Source organism: Equus quagga, chromosome 6 (assembly GCF_021613505.1).
Source record: "Equus quagga isolate Etosha38 chromosome 6, UCLA_HA_Equagga_1.0, whole genome shotgun sequence".
NCBI classification, from domain to species: domain Eukaryota; kingdom Metazoa; phylum Chordata; class Mammalia; order Perissodactyla; family Equidae; genus Equus; species Equus quagga.
Window position 1 is genome coordinate 80117908 of NC_060272.1, and position 18488 is coordinate 80136395.

Below are 18488 nucleotides of genomic sequence, written 5' to 3' on the forward strand. Positions count from 1 at the left end.
CTTAATTAAGGCATGTACATTTTTAAAACCTAATGCTATTGAACACTTAATAGCCTATATAGTGTGGTATAAACATAATTTTTATATGCACTGGGAAACAAAAAAAGTCATGTGACTCAGTTTATTGCGATACTCATTTTATTGCAATGGTCTGAAACCAAACCTGCATATCTCCGAGGTCTGCCTGTATTCTGAAACGTTTTACGTGCCATCGTGGTAGTCTGTCATCTGCCAGAATTTAACAGTTCCCTCCTTTTTGGACAATGAGATTGTTTCCACTTTTTTACTATTACAAGTAATGCCACACTGAATATATTTGAAGCCATCTCAACTACTTTCCTTAGGTTAGACTTTTGAAAGTGAAATTAATCCAAGAACCTTGTTCTATAATTGTTTCATGCAAGTTAGCTGTGCCTAGAGGTTGAGTAACATTCAGTAGTAGATCATTTAGTAGTAAATGACAGGCAGAACCAGAAGTAAGCCCAAGTCATGTCTTCAGTCATTCTCTCAGCGTGTCTTTGTTGAACACCTCCTAGGTGTCATGCACTATGCTAAGCATTGAGGATTCAGAGATGTCTGAGACTTGAGATCCCTCCTTGTAATGCCTGGTTCATTCCGGACCCTTTCTCATTTACCAGTTAAACTCTATGAGGGGAGGTATTTTCCCTAATGTGGAGGAGTTAAGTAGTGGCAGGAACCCTCATTCTATAACATTACAAGTAGATTTAAAAAATTAAATAGTTAAAGACTTTGGAAAGCATCCAAAAACAGACACACCACAGGAGAGGTTTACTCTCAAAAAACTAATGGGAAATGGTGAAAATTGGGAACTTGTGGTTTTCTAGCCCATGGCTGTCTAACTCCCATAGCTACAGAAGATTAAGTGAGGAGAGGGAGAAGACCTCAGCCTTGCGTCTAAAGGCCAGAGACTGGAGTTTGGGCAGCTGGAAATGTAAAGGGAATTCTAGGCAGTGAACAAATTACAGAAGGAGTGAAGGTCAGATTCTGAGTATAAACTCTCCCAAATCCCTGGCAACAATAAATTACGCATATGTGGGAGATATCCCAGGGCTCAGTGAGAAAGCAGGCTGAGACCAGACAGAAATACATGCTTGCAAGATGGAGCCACGTAGGGCCAGACTTGTGAGTTTGCTGCTTTTTTAAGCCAAGTGCATTTCTCAATCATGTGCCGCTTAGATGGCATAAAGTTGAACCCTTATGGGCTTTAAGTTTCAGAGGACAGAGCAGCTGGCAATTAGGAGTGAAAGGGGAAGGAATCCCTAGAAGCAAGGAAATCCCAGAAGGGTTGAGCCCCATCTCTCCCTATGTCATCGCCTAATGACCACATTCCATAGGCATGGCAGGGACCACCACAAAGCTACCATATTAAAAAGTGGGAAGCCACAAAATAGAACAGATATCAGTTTCATTGTGCTGCAGTTTGAATCCAGTCAAATTACTGATAGTATGACAAAATCACTAACCTCAGAACCCAGCAGAATGCAGTGTGTTATCCACAGTATCCAGTTTTCTTTTCTTTTTTCTTTTTTTTTTTTTGAGGAAGATTAGCCCTGAGCTAACATCTGCTGCCAATCCTCCTCTTTTTGCTGAGAAAGACTGGCCCTGAGCTAACATCAATGCCCATCTTCCTCTACTTTATATGTGGGACGCCTGCCACAGCATGGCTTGACAAGTGGTGTGTGAATCCACACCCAGGATCCGAACCAGTGAACCCTGGGCCACCAAAGCGCAATATGTGAATTTAACCGCTGTGCCACTGGGGTGGCCCCCAGTATTCAGTTTTCAGCTGTTACTACTGCATATGCAAGGAAAAAGGAAAGTGAGACCCTTACTCAGGAAATAAGGCAGTCACTAGAAACTGTCTGCAGGTGGACCAGATAGAGGCTTTAGCAGAAGAAATTAAAAGAGCTGTTTTAAAATTAAGATGTTAAGTTTTATGTTTTCCTAACCAAGGTTTTTTTTAAAAGCTATTAAAAAAATGTTCAAAGAATGAAAGGAAAATATGTCAGAAGAATTCAAAGAAAATATAGTATTAATGAATGCACAGACAAAACCTCAGCAGAGAAATGGAAAGCACAAAAATAGAAGTCTAAGCTGCAGAATACAATGACTAAAAATTAAAAAATCAACCGAATGGGCTCAACATAAGATTAGGTATGGCAATAGAAAGAATCAGTGAACTTAAATATAAATCAGTAGAAATTACCCAACCAAAGACAGAAAAGACTAAAGCGAAAGAAACAGAATCTCAGAGACCTGTGGTACAATATCAAGTGCTCCAGTAGACGTGAAACTGGAATCCCTGAAGGAGAAGAGCAATATATAGGGGCAGAAAAATTTTTGAAGCAATAATAGCTGAAAACTTCCCAAGTTTAGTGGAAAACTTTTAGGTACAGACTCAAGAAGCTCAATGAAACTTTTAGGTACAGACTCAAGAAGTTCATCCAAAGTAGGATGAAAACAAACAAACTAAAAAACCACACCTAGGCTTATCATACTTAAACTGATGAAATTCAAAGATAAAGACAAAATCTTGAAAGCAGCCAGAGAGAAATACATGTTACGTACAGAGGAACACACAGAAGATTAACAGCTGACTGCTCATCAGAAAGTATAGAAGCTGAAAATGTTGGAACAATGATTTCAGAGTGCTGCTGAAGGAAAAAATCTATCCACTGAGAAATTTATATCTCACAAAACTGTCTTTTAGAAATGAAAGTGAAGACATTTCCAGAGAACGAAAATCTGAGAAAATTTGTCACTGAGTGACCTGCACTGAAAGAAATGCTAAAGGGTATACAGGGAGGGATGAAGAGCAGTAGGAATGGTAGATATCAATGAGGATAAAAGAAACTTATTCCTTTTTTCTCTTAATTTCTTTAAAAGACATGTCAGTATTCAAAGCAAAAAGAACACTGTATTGATGGCTTTATCACACATAGAGATGTAACAGAACACCCTGAATGGAGGTTAAGTGGAATTACATTATCGCACGGCTTCCTATATTTTTTTTGACATAATTAGAAATGAACATTTAAGTAGATTGTGATAAGTTAAAACCGTGTATTGCAGACTTTAGAGCATTCACTAAAATATAATTCAAAGAGTTAGAGCTTGACAGCCAAGTGAGGAATCAGAATGGAATACTAAAAACATGTTGGATTAACATGAAAGGAGGCAGGGAGGGAGGAACAAAGGAATAAAAAGCAGATGAGATAAATAGGAATAGCAGACCTAAATAAAATCATATTAATAATTACACTCACTGTAAAGGGATTAAGCACTCCAATCAAAAGGCAAGGATTGTCATACTGATTAAAAAAACAAGGTCCAACTATATTCATATGTCCACAAGACCAAACTTCTGGGGGCTGGCCCCTGGCCGAGTGGTTAAGTTTGCACGCTCTGCTTTGGCGGCCCAGGGTTTTGCAGGTTCGAATCCTAGGCGCAGACATGGCACCACTCGTCAAGCCATGCTGAGGTGGCGTCCCACATGCCACAACTAGAAGGACCCACAACTAAAAGTACACAACTATGTACCAGGGTGCTTTGGGAGAAAAAGGAAAAAAAAAATCTTTTTTTAAAAAAAATACCAAACTTCTTAAATACAAGGACACAAATAGACTGAAAGTAAAAGTCTGGAAAAAGATATGCCTTGTGAACACTAAACACAGAATAGATGCAGTAGTAATAATGTCAGACAGAAGCCTTCAAGATTCTTTGAAGACAAAGAGGGACACTTAAATATAAAAGGATTGGTACATCAGGGTGATGGAGTAGTGAGCAAGCACTTAAAAACCAAGCTTCCTACTATATGAGGTGAATTATACGAAGCAACAGCTAAAAGGAGAAATAGGAAAATCTACAATCATACGTGGAGATTTTAACCCACCTCTCTCAGGAATTGATGGAACAGGTAGACAAACATATCAGTAAGAATATAGGAGACTTGAAGGACATTGTCAACCACTTGAACTTAATTGACATCCATAAAACACCACACTCAATAACTGTAGAATACACATTCTTTTCTAGTGCACACAGAATGTTCACAAAGACACCATCTGTTAAAGTAAAAGTCTCAATAGCTTTTCAAAGATTGAAATCTTACAGAATATGTTCTCTGAACACAATGAAATTAAATTTAAAAAAGAATTTAAAGCTTTAAAATCCCTAAATATCTGGATATTAACAACTCACTTCTAAGCAAGTCATCATGCAAAAAAGAAATCACAAAGGAAGTTATCAGATGTTTCATTTGATTAATAATAAAAATACAAAATATCAAACTTTTTGAATTTTTGCTAAAGCAGATCTTAGAGGGAAATATATAGTGTTTTAAGTGTTTATCATGAAAAGAAGAAAAGTCTAAAATGAAAAAGAACAGTAAATTAAACCCAAGGTAAGTCAAAGAAAGGAAGCAATAAAGAAGAAATAAGAAACAACACAGAAAACCAGTGACGCCAAAAGCTGACTCTTTGAAAAGATCAGTAAGAGTAATAAATCTCTAGCTAAACTTACCCACCCCCCAAATAAGTCAATAAGAAAAAAAAAAGCAAGAAAAAAAAACAGAGGAAACAAACTACTAATTTCAGGAGTGAATGAAGGGATACCACTATGGATCCTGAGACATCAAAAAGACTATATAAAGGGTATATAAACAATAAATTTGTTATCCAATAAGTATGACTTAGATAAAATAGACAGATTTCTTGAAAGACAAAAATAATGTTGACACAAGAAGAAACAGAAAAATCTGAATAGCTCAATATCTAGTAAAGAAATTAATTAAAATCTTTTCTGCAAAGAAAACTACAGGCTTAGATGCTTCACTGGTGAATTCCATTAAACAGTTAAGGAAGAAATAATAGTAATCCTAGTCAGACTCTTTCAAAGAATAAAGGAAAGAACAGTTTCCAACTAATTTTATGAGACCAGTATACTCTGATATCAAGACTTGACAAAGCCACCGTAAAGAAAACTACAGACCAAAATTCCAGTATCTTTTCTAAATGCTATATACATGCAAACGTCCTAACCAAAATATTAGCAAATGGCATTCACTAAGAAGATAATATATCAGGACCAAGTGGGATTTCTCCCAGACATGCAGGGTTGGTTTAACATTAGAAAATCAATGTAATTCACTGTATCAACAAAATGAAGAGTAACGCCACATAACGGAGAGTAAAAGCCATCTCAACAGATTCAGAGAAAGCTTTTCACAAAATCCAACAGCCACTTGTAACAAAAACTCTCACCAAACTGGGCATAAAAGAGAACGTCCTCTATTTGCTAAAGGGCATCTGTGTAGAATCTACAGCTAACATCACATTTAATGGTGAAAAACTGAATACCCTGCCTCACACATTGGTGATAAAGCCTGGAAGTCCACTTTCTGCTTCTGTGGAGGTCCTGGCCACTGCATCAAGGAAAACAAAAGAAAGAAAAGTACACAGATTTGGAAAGAAGGAAGACTGTCTTTATTTGCATTTGACATGATCCTCTTTATAGAAAATCCTGAGGAATCTATTAAAAGGCTACCAGAACTAATAATTTCCTATATAATAATTTGGCACAGTCACAGGATACAAAATTGATATGCAAAATCAATAGTTTTTTTCGTATGCTAGCAGTGAACACTTGGAAATTGAAATTTAAAATGTGATTTCATTTACACAGCATTTAGAAATACGAAATCCTTAGGGATAAATTTAACAAAATATGTACAAGACCTGTATACTTAAAACTTCAAAACATTACTGAATGAGCTAAAGAAGACCTAAATAAATGGAGAAATGTACCATGTTCGTGGGTCGGAAGACAATATTGTTAAGATGGCAGTTCCCCCTAAACTTATGTATAGATTTAACACGATAAAGCCACAGCGGTCTTTTTTTTTTTTTTTTCTTTTTTAACTGACAGGCTGATTCTAAATTCATGTTACTGCAAAAGACCTAGAAGAGCAAAAGCAATTTTAAAAAGAACATAGGTAGAATCCTTAAACTACCTAATTTCAAGACTTAGACTAGTCAAAACTTTAGAGTATAACAGAGGAGACACCAGAACTTCAATAATCAAGACAGTGTGGTATTGGCATAGGATAGATACACAGATCAGTGGAACAGAAGACAGAGTCCAGAAATAGGCCCACACTTAAATAGTCAGTCGAGTTCAACAAGGGTACCAAGGGAATTCAACAAGGAAGGAAAGGGGTTTTTGTTTGTTTTTTGTTTTTTCAGCAAATGGTGCTAGGGTAACTGGATATCCTAATGGACAAAAAATAACATTTTACTCTCTCACCATTCACAATGATTAAGTCGAAATGAATTATAGACCTAAATACCAAATTATGAAAACTTTTAGAAAAAAAGCATAGGAGAAAATCTTTGCAGTCTTGAAAAAGGCAAAAATTTCTTAGATCTAACATAAAAAGCATAAATCATAAAAGGAAAGTTGATAAATGTGACTTTTCTGAAATTAAAAATCTTGTTCCTCAAAAGACATCACTAAAACAACAAAAAGCCAATCCCTGGAATAAGAAAAATATTCCCAATACATATATTGGACAGCAGACTTGTTTCTGGAATATATAAAGAATTCCTACAATTCAACAGTAAATTGACAAACCTTTAAAAAGGCGCAAAAGATTTGAGCGGACACTTCATGAAATAATATACAAGAATGGCTAAGAAGCACATGAAAAAATAACATTGTAAGTCATCAGGAAAATGCAAATTAGAACCACAATGAGATACCACTACATACCCATTAGCAAGGGTAATATATATATATATATATATTTTTTTTTTTTTTTTAAGATTGGCACCTGATAATACGAAGTGTTGGTGAGGATGTGTAGCCACTAGCATTTTCTTACACTTTTGGTGGAAATTTTAAAACAGCTTGAGTTAACTCAGGCCAGAGCTCCCGCAGCAGCGGCCTTCAGGCGGGCCCTGCCCAGACCGCCTGCCCTGAAGTTGTCCTCAGAAAACTTCAGCCAACTTAGGGTAACTTTCATAATTTTGTTATTACTTACTATCATTTTGTTGTTTTGAAAACAGTAACATATGTTCATTACAGAAAATTTTAGGAAATGTAGATGAAGAAAACAAAAGCAGTTGAGAAGCTTACCGCTGAAGGACAACCGCTGGTCAGATTAAATTTTCTACCAGTAATATTTTGATAGATAGACCTTCAATCTTTTTGTATGTATACATTTTATAAAAAAGCAAAAGACAAGAATCCCATTGTTTTGTAATCTTGCCAGCTCTTTGATTTTTACTAAAGGCTTTAGGTTTATCATTTCATGAGTTGCTGCTGCTGTCCATATTGCACTTCTTTTTCTTCTTGTGTTTAAGCCCATTCATGTCATTTTTCAAATTGACATTTTATTTTTCAGTTAAATGTTTAACCTTCTCCGTGAAGGTGTACAAACTCGCTATGGGGGATGCCAGGATGCCTGCTTTATTTTTGTCTAAAGTCCCCTGATTTTTTTTCTTAGCCAATAGCACCAAATGTGTCATTAATTGGACCCCCCCTCCTATCCTATTGGAATTCTAAGATCTTGTTTAATTGTTGATCCTCCATTTCAGAAGACTTAGGAACTAAATGTTCTCGTTAGGAATGTCACTCACTACCTAACATGCCCTGGTTATGCTGAGCGGATGGTTTTGAATGAATCCAGGTTCACGCTACAGGCAGTCAAAGGCCGTTGAGTGCACTTGGCACCTAAGGTTCCAGCCTGTGTAAAGCAGAGGTCGCAGACGGGAAGCCTAGGGGTTTCTTTCTTTTACAGTTCTGTTTTATTCTACCCCACACGGTGTCTTACAATTTTTTAAAAAATTTGTTTCCAACTTTCAAAAACCAGGAGCTTTCACATTAAAATTTGGGATTTTAGCTTCCCTTGAAAAGTAGAAGCCAATACTTGTTCTTCCCATGTGGAAGCTGGTTCCAGGGCTTTTGGGTGACTTCTGAGCCTTTTCTTACAGCTCTGGTTCAGTGTTGACACAGGGAGAAGTATGGTCTAATAGAGCCTAAACCCCAAGCCCCAGCACAGCCACTCGCCTGACACAGCAGTGAGGGGAGCTCCACGGTGGTGGGGTGGCCACTGTGGCCGTCGGCTGGCCTGCCTCATGCAGTCCTGCTCGGGACGCTGTACTACCAATGGCAGGCAGCCCTAGCTGGAGGGACCTGAACCATCTTCCTTCCAGAGACTCCCCACTCCTTCCTCTAAGCTGTTGGGAGCACAAAACCTGGTGCTCCACTGCCTCCTATGTTTGCTAAAGGAAGAGAAGATCAAAATGGTTAAACAAATTGTGAGATATATATATATATATACTTATATATAACGGAACATTAGCCATAAACAAGAACGAAATCTTCCTGTTGGCAACAACGTGGATGGAGCTTGAGGCATTATGCTAAGTAAAATAAGTCAGAGAAAAACAAATACCATATGATCTCTCTTCTATGTGGAATCTATAACAAAAGAGGAAAAAACCCAAACTCATAGATAAAACAGGTTGGTGGCTGCCAGAGGCAGGGGGTGGCAAAGTGGGGGAAATGGGTGAAGGGAGTCAAAAGGTAAAAATTAAAAAATTTAAAAGATAGTAACAGGAGTAGTAATAGTAATTGTTACTATTGTTACTGCTGTTATTATGACAAAGGACACCCAGACAAAAGATTATCATTCCCACATTGGGGCAAGTTGGCTGTTTTGAGGGGGAAAAAAAAGTTCTGTCTTGCTTTATGTGACTTATAATGCACTTTGAGGGCAATGCACCACGGATGTTAAGGGAAAAACAGAATTAAAAAATGCCTGGGTGAGGGGAGTATAAAACACCAGCCACTGGCAAAGCATCCAACTGGAGAGTAAAACTGGAATTTTTTTTTTTTTTTAAAGATTAGCACCTGAGCTAACAACTATTGCCAATCTTCTCCTTTTTTTCCCTGCTTTTTGTCCCCAACCCCCCCCCCCCCAGTACATAGTTGTGTATTTTAGTTGTGGGTCCTTCTAGTTGTGGCATGTGGGACGCCACCTCAGCGTGGCCTGAGTCTACGCCCAGGATCCGAACCGGCAAAACCCTGGGCCACCAAAGCTGAGCGTGCAAACTTAACCACTGGGCCATGGGGCCGGCTGCGGAAACTTTTTATACTTACTTTTTTGTATACAATTGAGCTAATAGACGTGTCCCAGAAAAGGTTATTGTTCCTATTAAAGCAGGGCATTGTGGCTTTTTTCTTCCCGAAAGAGTTATCTGGAAAATCCCTTTGTGAATACACTGAGGATCTTTTATTCTCAGTCAGGGTGAAGAACTCTCTCTGTCAACTTCAATTCTCGAAAGCACATCAGTGAAACCCCCACTTTCGTGCTAAGTTGACTTGGTGTTTGTGTCTGTAACAGCCATCATCTCTGTCCCCTGCTTAGCTGAGTATTCCGTTTCTCTGACCAGGTAGTAAACACAGGATTCCTAAGCTCTCCTCTGGCTGTGGTGGGGCTCACTTCGTCTCTTCAAGCATCTGCGAAGGGGACGAGATTGATTCTCTGTGGCTGGAGCTGGGGAGCAGGCCACGTGGACCCACCTGTGGTGTCAGAGGAGGCGCTCTCTCGCGGTGCAGTCGGAGGGGAGATGTGGGGCGGTGGGCTCCACTGCTGTGGAGGGAGAGGGGCCGGGTGTGGGGGAGTCCGGAGCGTCGAGGGCAACGTGTGAAATGGAGTCACAGCTCTCAACCCTGACAGCGACAGACCAGTGGGGAACTCTGGAAACACGCGCGTGAGCAAACACACGCCCGCTCTCTCCCATCCACTTGCTCACAGGCCTGGGCGGCCGCCCCAGCCATGGTGATTTAGTTTGTCTTGGGTGGGTTCTGGGCATCAGTATTTTTACAAACTCCTCAACCAGTTTGACAACCCCCTGGACTAGTCTTCTCAGCTGTGTCATCTCTCTCTTTCACTTTTATCCCAATGACTTTAGTGTCACAAATGAAATCAGCTCTTCTGATTTGAGGACGAAAGTACGGAAAGCACGGGGCGGCTGGGCGGCAGGGGCGGCGGCGCGTGCGGGGCGGTGGGCGCGGGCGCGGGGCTGTCGGAGCTGGGGGCGCGGGCGGGGGGAGCGGCGGCGGGGCTGTCGGGACGGTGGGTGCGGGGGCGGGGCGGGGCGGGGGGGCCCGGGGGGGGGGGCGGGGGGGGGGGGTCGCCTGCGGGACGGCGGGTGACCGAGGCTTGGGCACTTTCTACTGAGGACGGTAGGAAAACTGAGCGTGTGGACGTTGTCACGTTTAAGCACATTGGAGTAAAAGCTTGGAAAAGGATTTTGTGTTCGCTGGAACCTTTACTGTGACAGAGTGCGGGGGCGGGGGCGGGGGCGCGGGCGGGGGGTGGGCGGCGCGCGGCCGGCGCTGCAGCTGGGCGAGGCGCGCAGGAGCCGTCCTTCTCACTGCCGGCTCCCGTTACAAGGTTTCCCGAACGGAAAGTGTTTTCACGGGCGTTTCTGATGTACACAGTAAGCCCCAGGCGTCACCTCAGGAAACGCCTTTGAGTTTCTGAAAAATCGAGGACACCTTCCTCACTGCTGGGTAGCGTGAAGAGTGAACGGAGAGAGCAGAAGGCTTGACTCGCGCGTCGTGGGCTCCGCCGAAGGGCGCCCGCTCGGGGCCGGGGGCCGGGGGCCGTGGCGCCGGGAGGCAGGCCTGGCCGCGGCTTCGGCTTGCGTGTGTGGAAGCGGCCGCCTGCTCCGTGCGGGGCAGGGGGAGCTTGTCGCAGGCGCGCGGCGGAAACGCTGTTCTCTGGAAGCGTGCTTCCTGGTGGAGGGCAGCCCGGGTGGAGGCGGGTCCCGTCAGTGGAGGCGGCCGGCCTTGCGGGCATGGCTCTCGCCGCCCCGCGCGGTGGAGGCCGGGGTGCCGTGTTTTACGGGGGGCATTGTTTGTGACCTTCTGGCTGCGTTTGACAGAAATTAGTGGTGATTTTTTTTCCCCTTAACGTTTCTGTGGTAAGTAGAAAGTGGGTCTCGTGAACTGCCAATGCTGTTTTTCATGGAGGTTGGTTTTCTCACGTGCTCCTCTGAGGAACCCCCAGTCGGTTGCCCCGTGCCCGGAAGCTGTGCCGCGGGCGTTGTGGTTTGCATTCTGCGTCTGGAACTTTCGGCGGCCGCTCTGAACAGCCAGCCACTTTGGGATCTTCGCTCCCCTGGGACACTGGCAGCGGGACTTGCAAACGCCAGAAATTCCTTGCTGCTTTGGTGGAAAATCTTGGCAGGCTCTCTGTCACAGTGGGATTTTGTGTTCTGCGTCAGGTGTGTTGTTGGTAAACTGATTGATTTTAGGGTCTGTATGGAAGGGAAAGGACGGACACACATCTTCCCTTAACTACTCTGGTGGAGTGGGAAGCCGTGAACAAGAAAACGCAGGTTCCCTGTTGTGTGGTAAAGTGTGCCAATGGAAAAACAAATAAACAAGGTGTTTTTTGAGAAACTAAAAATATTTCATTAAAAGTTCAAGCAAAAACACAACATGATTTTATTTTTCTAAGTGTACAGTTCAGCTAAAACAACCTTTTAGCTGCATGTTGTTACTATAATACTAACATTCGCTAGCACCATCCTAAGTGCTTAAGACATAGTAAGAGGTAGGTGTGAAAAAACTACAGGTGGGTGTGCTTGTTAAATGTACTTCACAGAGGAGGAAGAGTGACACGGTGACTAAGGAATGTCCCTCAGACTACACAGGTAGACTGAGGCTGATCCAGGGTTCAAACTCGGGACACGTGGCTCCTACCTACTTACCCCTGGGCCACTAACAGGACAGGCTGGGTAAAAGGGTTGCTGCAGAAAACTAGGAAGGAAAGTTAGAAAGAGTGACTCATTCGTTTTCTGAGAGTATTGGTATGAAACATCGTATCACTCTTGGGCATCTGGGTGACAGATACCAGAAACGTGACCTCAGCCTTCCTGCCCCCCCTGCTGCCCGAGCAGGGTGTGGTCAGCCATGGTGATTCCTGCCTTTCCTCCATCGAAGCCAGGTGATCCTGCCAGAACCCTCCCTGCCCCTTCTGAACCCTTGCGCCCTCACACACTATTTGCATCTGCCCTGTGGCATGGTTTTGTTTTCGGTGTCAACGCCTTATCACTTCGTAGTAGTAAATTCCTTCAGCGCCATTGCAGACAGAGCCCAACACCCCACACTTAACAAATGCTGTGGGTAGGACTGTCCATTCCAAACCAGGAAGAAACTTGCCTTCATTTATTTCCGTAAGGAGTATTTAAACAAATGTTTACTTTCTCGTTGAATTCTAAATACTTTACACATACCTGAGGGAATGTCTTAGATTTTAGAGACTTTTTTTTTTGCATTTTTTTTTATTAGTATCATGGTAGATTACAACCTTGTGAGATTTCAGTTGTGCATTATTGTTAGTCATGTTGTGGGTACACCACTTCCCCCTTTGTGTCCTTCCCGCTCCCCCCCTTTTCCCTGGTAACCACCGAGCAGTTCTCCTTGTCAACATGTTAACTTCCACCTATGAGTGGAGTCATATAGAGTTCATCTTTCTGTGTCTGGCTTATTTCACTTCACATAATACCCTCGAGGTCCATCCATGTTGCTGCGAATGGGCCAATTTTGTCTTTTTTTATGGCTGAGTAGTATTCCATAGTGTCTATATACCATATCTTCTTTATCCAATCATCAGTTTCTGGGCACGTAGGTTGGTTCCACGTCTTGGCTATTGTAAATAATGCTGCAATGAACATAGGGGTGCAAGGGACTCTTGGGATTTCTGATTTCAGGTTCTTAGGATAGATACCCAGTAATGGGATGGCTGGGTCATAGGGTATTTCTATTTTTAACTTTTTGAGAAATCTCCATACTGTTTTCCATAGTGGCTGTACCAGTTTGCATTCCCACCAACAGTGTATGAGGGTTCCTTTTTCTCCACAACCTCTCCAACATTTGTCACTCTTGGTTTTGGATGTTTTTGCCAATCTAACGGGTGTAAGGTGATATCTTAGTGTAGTTTTGATTTGCATTTCCCTGATGATTAGCGATAATGAACATCTTTTCATGTGTCTATTGGCCATACTTATATCTTCTTTTGAGAAATGTCTGTTCATGTCCTCTGCCCATTTTTTGATTGGGTTGTTTGTTTTTTTGTTGTTAAGCTGTGTGAGTTCTTTGTATATTATGGAGATTAACCCTTTGTCGGATAAGTGGCTTGTAAATATTTTTTCCCAATTAGTGAGCTGTTTTTTTGTTTCAATCCTGTTTTCCCTTGCCTTGAAGAAGCTGTTTAGTCTGAAGTCCCATTTGTTTATTCTTTCTATTGTTTCCCTCAACTGAGGAGTTATAGTGTCCGAAAAGATTCTTTTGAAACTGATGTCAAAGAGTGTACTGCCTATATTCTCTTCTAGAAGACTTATTATTTCAGGCCTATTCTTTAGGTCTTTGATCCATTTTGAGTTTATTTTGGTGTGTGGTGAAAAAGAATGGTCAATTTTCAATCTTTTGCATGTGGCTGTCCAGTTTTCCCAGCACCATTTGTTGAAGAGACTTTCTTTTCTCCAATGTAGGCCCTCTGCTCCTTTGTCGAAGATTAGCTGTCCATAGATGTGTGGACCTGTTTTTGTACCAGTACCATGCTGTTTTGATCACTGTAGCTTTGTAGTATGCTTTGAAATCGGGGATTGTGATTCTTCCGGCTTTGTTTTTCTTACTCAGGATTGCTTTAGCAATTCACGGTCTTTTGTTGCCCCATATGAATTTTAGGATTCTTTGTTAAATTTCTGTAAAGAATGTCCTTGGGATTCTGATTGGGATAGCATTGAATCTGTAGATTGCTTTAGGTAGTATGGACATTTTAACTATGTTTATTCTTCCAATCCATGTGCATGGAATGTCTTTCCATCTCTTTATGTCATTGTCAATTTCTTTCAAGAAAGTCTTGTAGTTTTCATTGTATAAATCCTTTACTTCCTTGGTTAAATTTATCCCAAGGTATTTTATTCTTTTTGTTGCGATTGTGAATGGGATTGAGTTCTTGAGTTCTTTTTCTGTTAGTTCATTGTTAGTGTATAGAAATGCTACTGATTTATGTATGTTGATTTTATACCCTGCTACTTTGCTGTAGTTGTTAATTGTTTTTAATAGTTTTTCTATGGATTCTTTGGGGTTTTCTATATATAAGATCATGTCGTCTGCAAACAGGGAGAGTTTTACTTCTTCATTACCTATTTGGATTCCTTTTATTTCTTTTTCCTGCCGAATTGCTCTGGCCAACACCTCCAGTACTATGTTGAATAGGAGTGGTGAAAGTGGGCACCCTTGTCTTGTTCCTGTCCTCAGAGGGATGGCTTTCAGTTTTTGTCCATTGAGTATGATGTTGGCTGTGGGTCTATCATATATGGCCTTTATTATGTTGAGGTACTTTCCTTCTATACCCATTTTATTGAGGGTTTTTATCATAAATGGATGTTGGATCTTGTCGAATGCTTTCTCTGCATCTCTTGAGATGATCATGTGGTTTTTGTTTCTCATTTTGTTAATGTAGTGTATCACGTTGATTGACTTGCGGATGTTGAACCATCCCTGTGTCCCTGGTATAAAATCCACTTGGTCGTGGTGTATAATCTTTTTGATGTATTGCTGTATTTGGTTTGCCAGAATTTTGTTGAGGATTTTTGCATCTATGTTCATCAGTGATATCGGCCTGTAGTTCTCCTTCTTTGTGTTGTCCTTGTCAGGTCTGGGGATCAGAGTGATGTTGGCTTCATAGAATGTGTTAGGGAGTACTCCATCTTCCTCAATTTTCTGGAATAGTTTGAGAAGGATAGGTATTAAATCTTCTTTGAATGTTTGGTAGAATTCTCCAGAGAAGCCGTCTGGTCCTGGACTCTTATTTTTGGGGAGGTTTTTGATTACTGTTTCTATTTCCTTACTTATGATTGGCCTATTGAGATTCTCCATTTCTTCCTGGTTCAGTTTGGGGAGGTTGTAGGAGTCTAGGAATTTGTCCATTTCTTCTAGGTTGTTCAATTTGTTGGCATATAGTTTTTCATAGTATTCTCTTATGATCCCTTGTATTTCATTGGTATCTGTTGTGATTTCTCCTCTTAGAGACCTTTTTAACCTGTCAGTCTGCATATCTATCAACCAACTACTTGATGATCCCACGTGTAAGTGAAATCAATCCAGAAGAGGGAACTGGATAAGCTAAATTTCCCACTGCTAAATGATAGCTTTAAATTGAGAGAATATGAAGAGGCTAATTGAAGGGATGGCATTTTCAAAAGTCACACATTATTAGTATGAAGACGTGAGTTATCTTTTTAGGCAAGGTGTTTGTTGCTGACAGCACCCAAGCATTTTCAGTAAAGTGTTTTTGTAACTGCAGAGTGAGATCCTTGACTGGATCCAGTAATCAATTTTGTGGTTTGTGGGTTGTGAATAACCACACAAAGAATCACATCACATGTAAATAAGGGTAAGTGTTGTTTTCATGAAATTGTGAGTCATAGAAAAAATAAAATGACAAAGCACAGCTCGAGAGAGTGTGCTGATTCTTCCTGCATGGGAGGATGACGGGAGCCACTCAGCTTCCCTTCCTTGTGCAGGCTGCCTTTCAGCGCAGGCGCATCTCGAAGGGCTCTCCTGGTGGAAGGGCTCTCCTGGTGGTTTGTTGCTGCCTGTAGCTACTGTGATGCTTCAGATGCCTCGGAACTCGGAGAGAGAAGCATTTGTGATGAGGACGAGTTTGTTTCTGGTTTTGCCGTGTTGTATGGGACGTGTTTTTTTCTCATGAATAATTTGGTGCCCTAATTAGTCATTTCTGAGCATAAAAGCCTGGATGAGGGTCGTGCGTGGTGGTGTCCTTTGTCTTGATTTCCGTTGTCTTAGGGAGCTGGACTTAACAGCAGGAAACAAGGTAGGCAGTTACGGATTCTGCCCGTGGTAGAGTTACTTCAAGCATTGTATGGAGTTTTAGAAGTGAGGGGTTTTCTGGCTTTCTCAGTATGAAATTAACAAACCAGGCGCCTGCTGTTGGTGTAGAGAAACTCTTGGTTTTTACTTGCGGTCACGTGAAAGGCTGCACTCACTGTCAGTATTCGTGGCAGAGTGCTAATGTTTTCTAGGTGCAAGATGAGGGTGAAATTCGAAGAAAGATAGTTTTTTTCCCCCGGGCATTTCTAAAGGAATGAACTGGTATAAAATGGGAGACTGCTGGTTATAGAAAATTAATTTTTGACAGTCTCCTGAGTTCTACTTATAACATCTACCTGGGAAAATTTTTAAAATTGGGCATTAGTGAAGCCGAAGATATTTTGCTTGTCTTCTTATTACAAGAGTTTATAAGTAAGTTTTATTTGGGTTTTAGGTGAGTTAAAGTGTATAGTGTGGATTACTATACTGTTTGCCATGTGAGATGTTTTTAATTATGTGTGGATGTTTCTTTCAACACATCTCAGAAATTGTACACAAGAGGATAAGCTGTCGAATCTCTGCCACAATCCTGGTCCTCCCTGAGTCTAAAACGTGGGGCTTCTCCCAGGGCAGGATCCTGATGAAACAGCACAAAACCAAACCCTAGCCCAACATAAGCAGCACCTCTGCTTGCTCTGGTCAGTTCTGTAGCTGCCTGTGCCTTTATCTCTACAGCCAATCTGGACTTTTACCACGAGCAGCTGATGTGTGAACTCCTCAGTGTGAGGAATTTGATGAAGGAGGAGTGGTAGAGAAGTGTACTAAACCCTGCTTGCCAAAGGGCAGTATCGTTCATTTCAGTAGTAATCTAAATATTACTATGTCAAGAGAGTTAGCAGTTTTATCTAGGACACCATAAATTTGAAACTCAGAAGGATTTCTTAACGTCAGTTATTCCATACATATTGTGTAGTGGCAGGTGTGTGTCGTGCACTGTGTTAGGCCCCAGGGGCACGATAATGTACATAATAGCCCTGATGGACCCTCTTGGAGTTTACAGCCAGCTAACAAATACATTTTCAAGACTAAATTGTCATAAAACAGACAAGGTCTTAGAATAGTTTAGATTGCCCAGCTGGAAAAAGAATGTTACGTTATTTGTGACTGTCTGAGAAAGGGTTTTCATTTGGTTGAACCTGTAGAGTTAAACTACTCAGTAAACTTTTTAAAGCATCATGTTCCTTCTTTCTTTGGCCCTGTGATGTTTATTTGTGATGCTCATATTGGACTTTAAGGTTGATGGCGGCAGTGCTGGCTGTAGAAAGAGATTTTTCCAGTTCAGTGAAATCAGCACAACCTGTGTGAGTTGTCAGCGCCTTCTGACTCTGGGGCAGATGCGCGTGGCCAGTGTGGCGGGCTGCTGCAGCACCTCCTGAACGGTCCCACACCCCCTGAAAGGCTTCTCATCAACCTCCTGGTGTATAATTTCCTAATAAATATCAAGCATATATTTTTGTTCAAAAAGACTTCCTTCCTAGCAGTTCGCTAGCAAAGGTTAAGCTTTGTTCATGCTTCAGTATTTAGCTAATCCAAACTGTACAGCAGTGAGGATTGGCTTTTTGGGTTTGTTTAACCTGTTGTGTTACTACTTTCTTTGGCTGGTGTGTTTCAGCGTTGCAATTAGTTTCAGATGGATTATTTGACCTCTGAGAACAGCTGCTTCATCGCTGATCGTCCTCTGCAGTCTTCTGTGAGGGAACGAGTAGGAAGGGAAGCTGCCAGCCGCGTGAGCACCACTCCTTCCATCCAGGGAGTGGGCACCAGGGTCACAGACCTCATATTGCCCTGTTCTTGATTTTTAGAATAGTTTTCTTTTATCTTTTTTCCCCCCTAAGTTATTTAGCATTTTAATCCTACTTCCTTATTTCATTTTTAAATTATCTATACAAACTTAATGGGAGGACAAGAAAAAGGACATTTCAGAGAGTAAATGAAAAGAACATTCCAGCATAGACATGAAGGGGCACCAGTGAATTGGATCTCTGTCGGGGCCTGTAGACAGAGGTCAGGACTGATGTCACTCCCAGCCTTCCTGGTGCAGCCTTCCAAACCAGCCTGCTGCTGCCTCTCCTGTCTGTTTTAGATCTTGTCTACAGAAAATTGGACTCTTTCCGTGGATTTTGGAATTATAGCAAACACTGATTTTTGCATTTATAAGGTGTAATTATGCCCTCAAGCACATTGCTCACGGTCTAAGAAAGGAGAGTGTTAGACATCAAGCCAGGACAGCTGTTCAGGTCCAGTTGGGACTGACCACGTGACTGTAGCTCTGGTGAGCAGCAGCGGGGCCCCTGAACGCAGCCCTGTATCCTGTCACTGCAGCTGGTCGGTTTAACTGGCCAGGGAGCAAGCAGTGAGGGCTTGTAAGGACGGAGGGACGTTCCCCACCGCTGGGGTGTGACCCCCTGAGCGGAGGGACTTTCGGCTGCTTGTCACTGCCGCATCCCCTGGCCTAGAGCAGAGCCTCTCACTGTTTGGTTATTCAATAACTG

General features: G+C 41.8%; 1 protein-coding gene across 2 annotated transcripts in view; it reads left to right on the top strand.

Moving 5' to 3' along the window:
- Nucleotides 1-18488, top strand: part of LATS2 (large tumor suppressor kinase 2) — a 97636-nt gene that overhangs the window by 34756 nt on the left and 44392 nt on the right. The gene's annotated exons all lie outside the window — the stretch shown is intronic.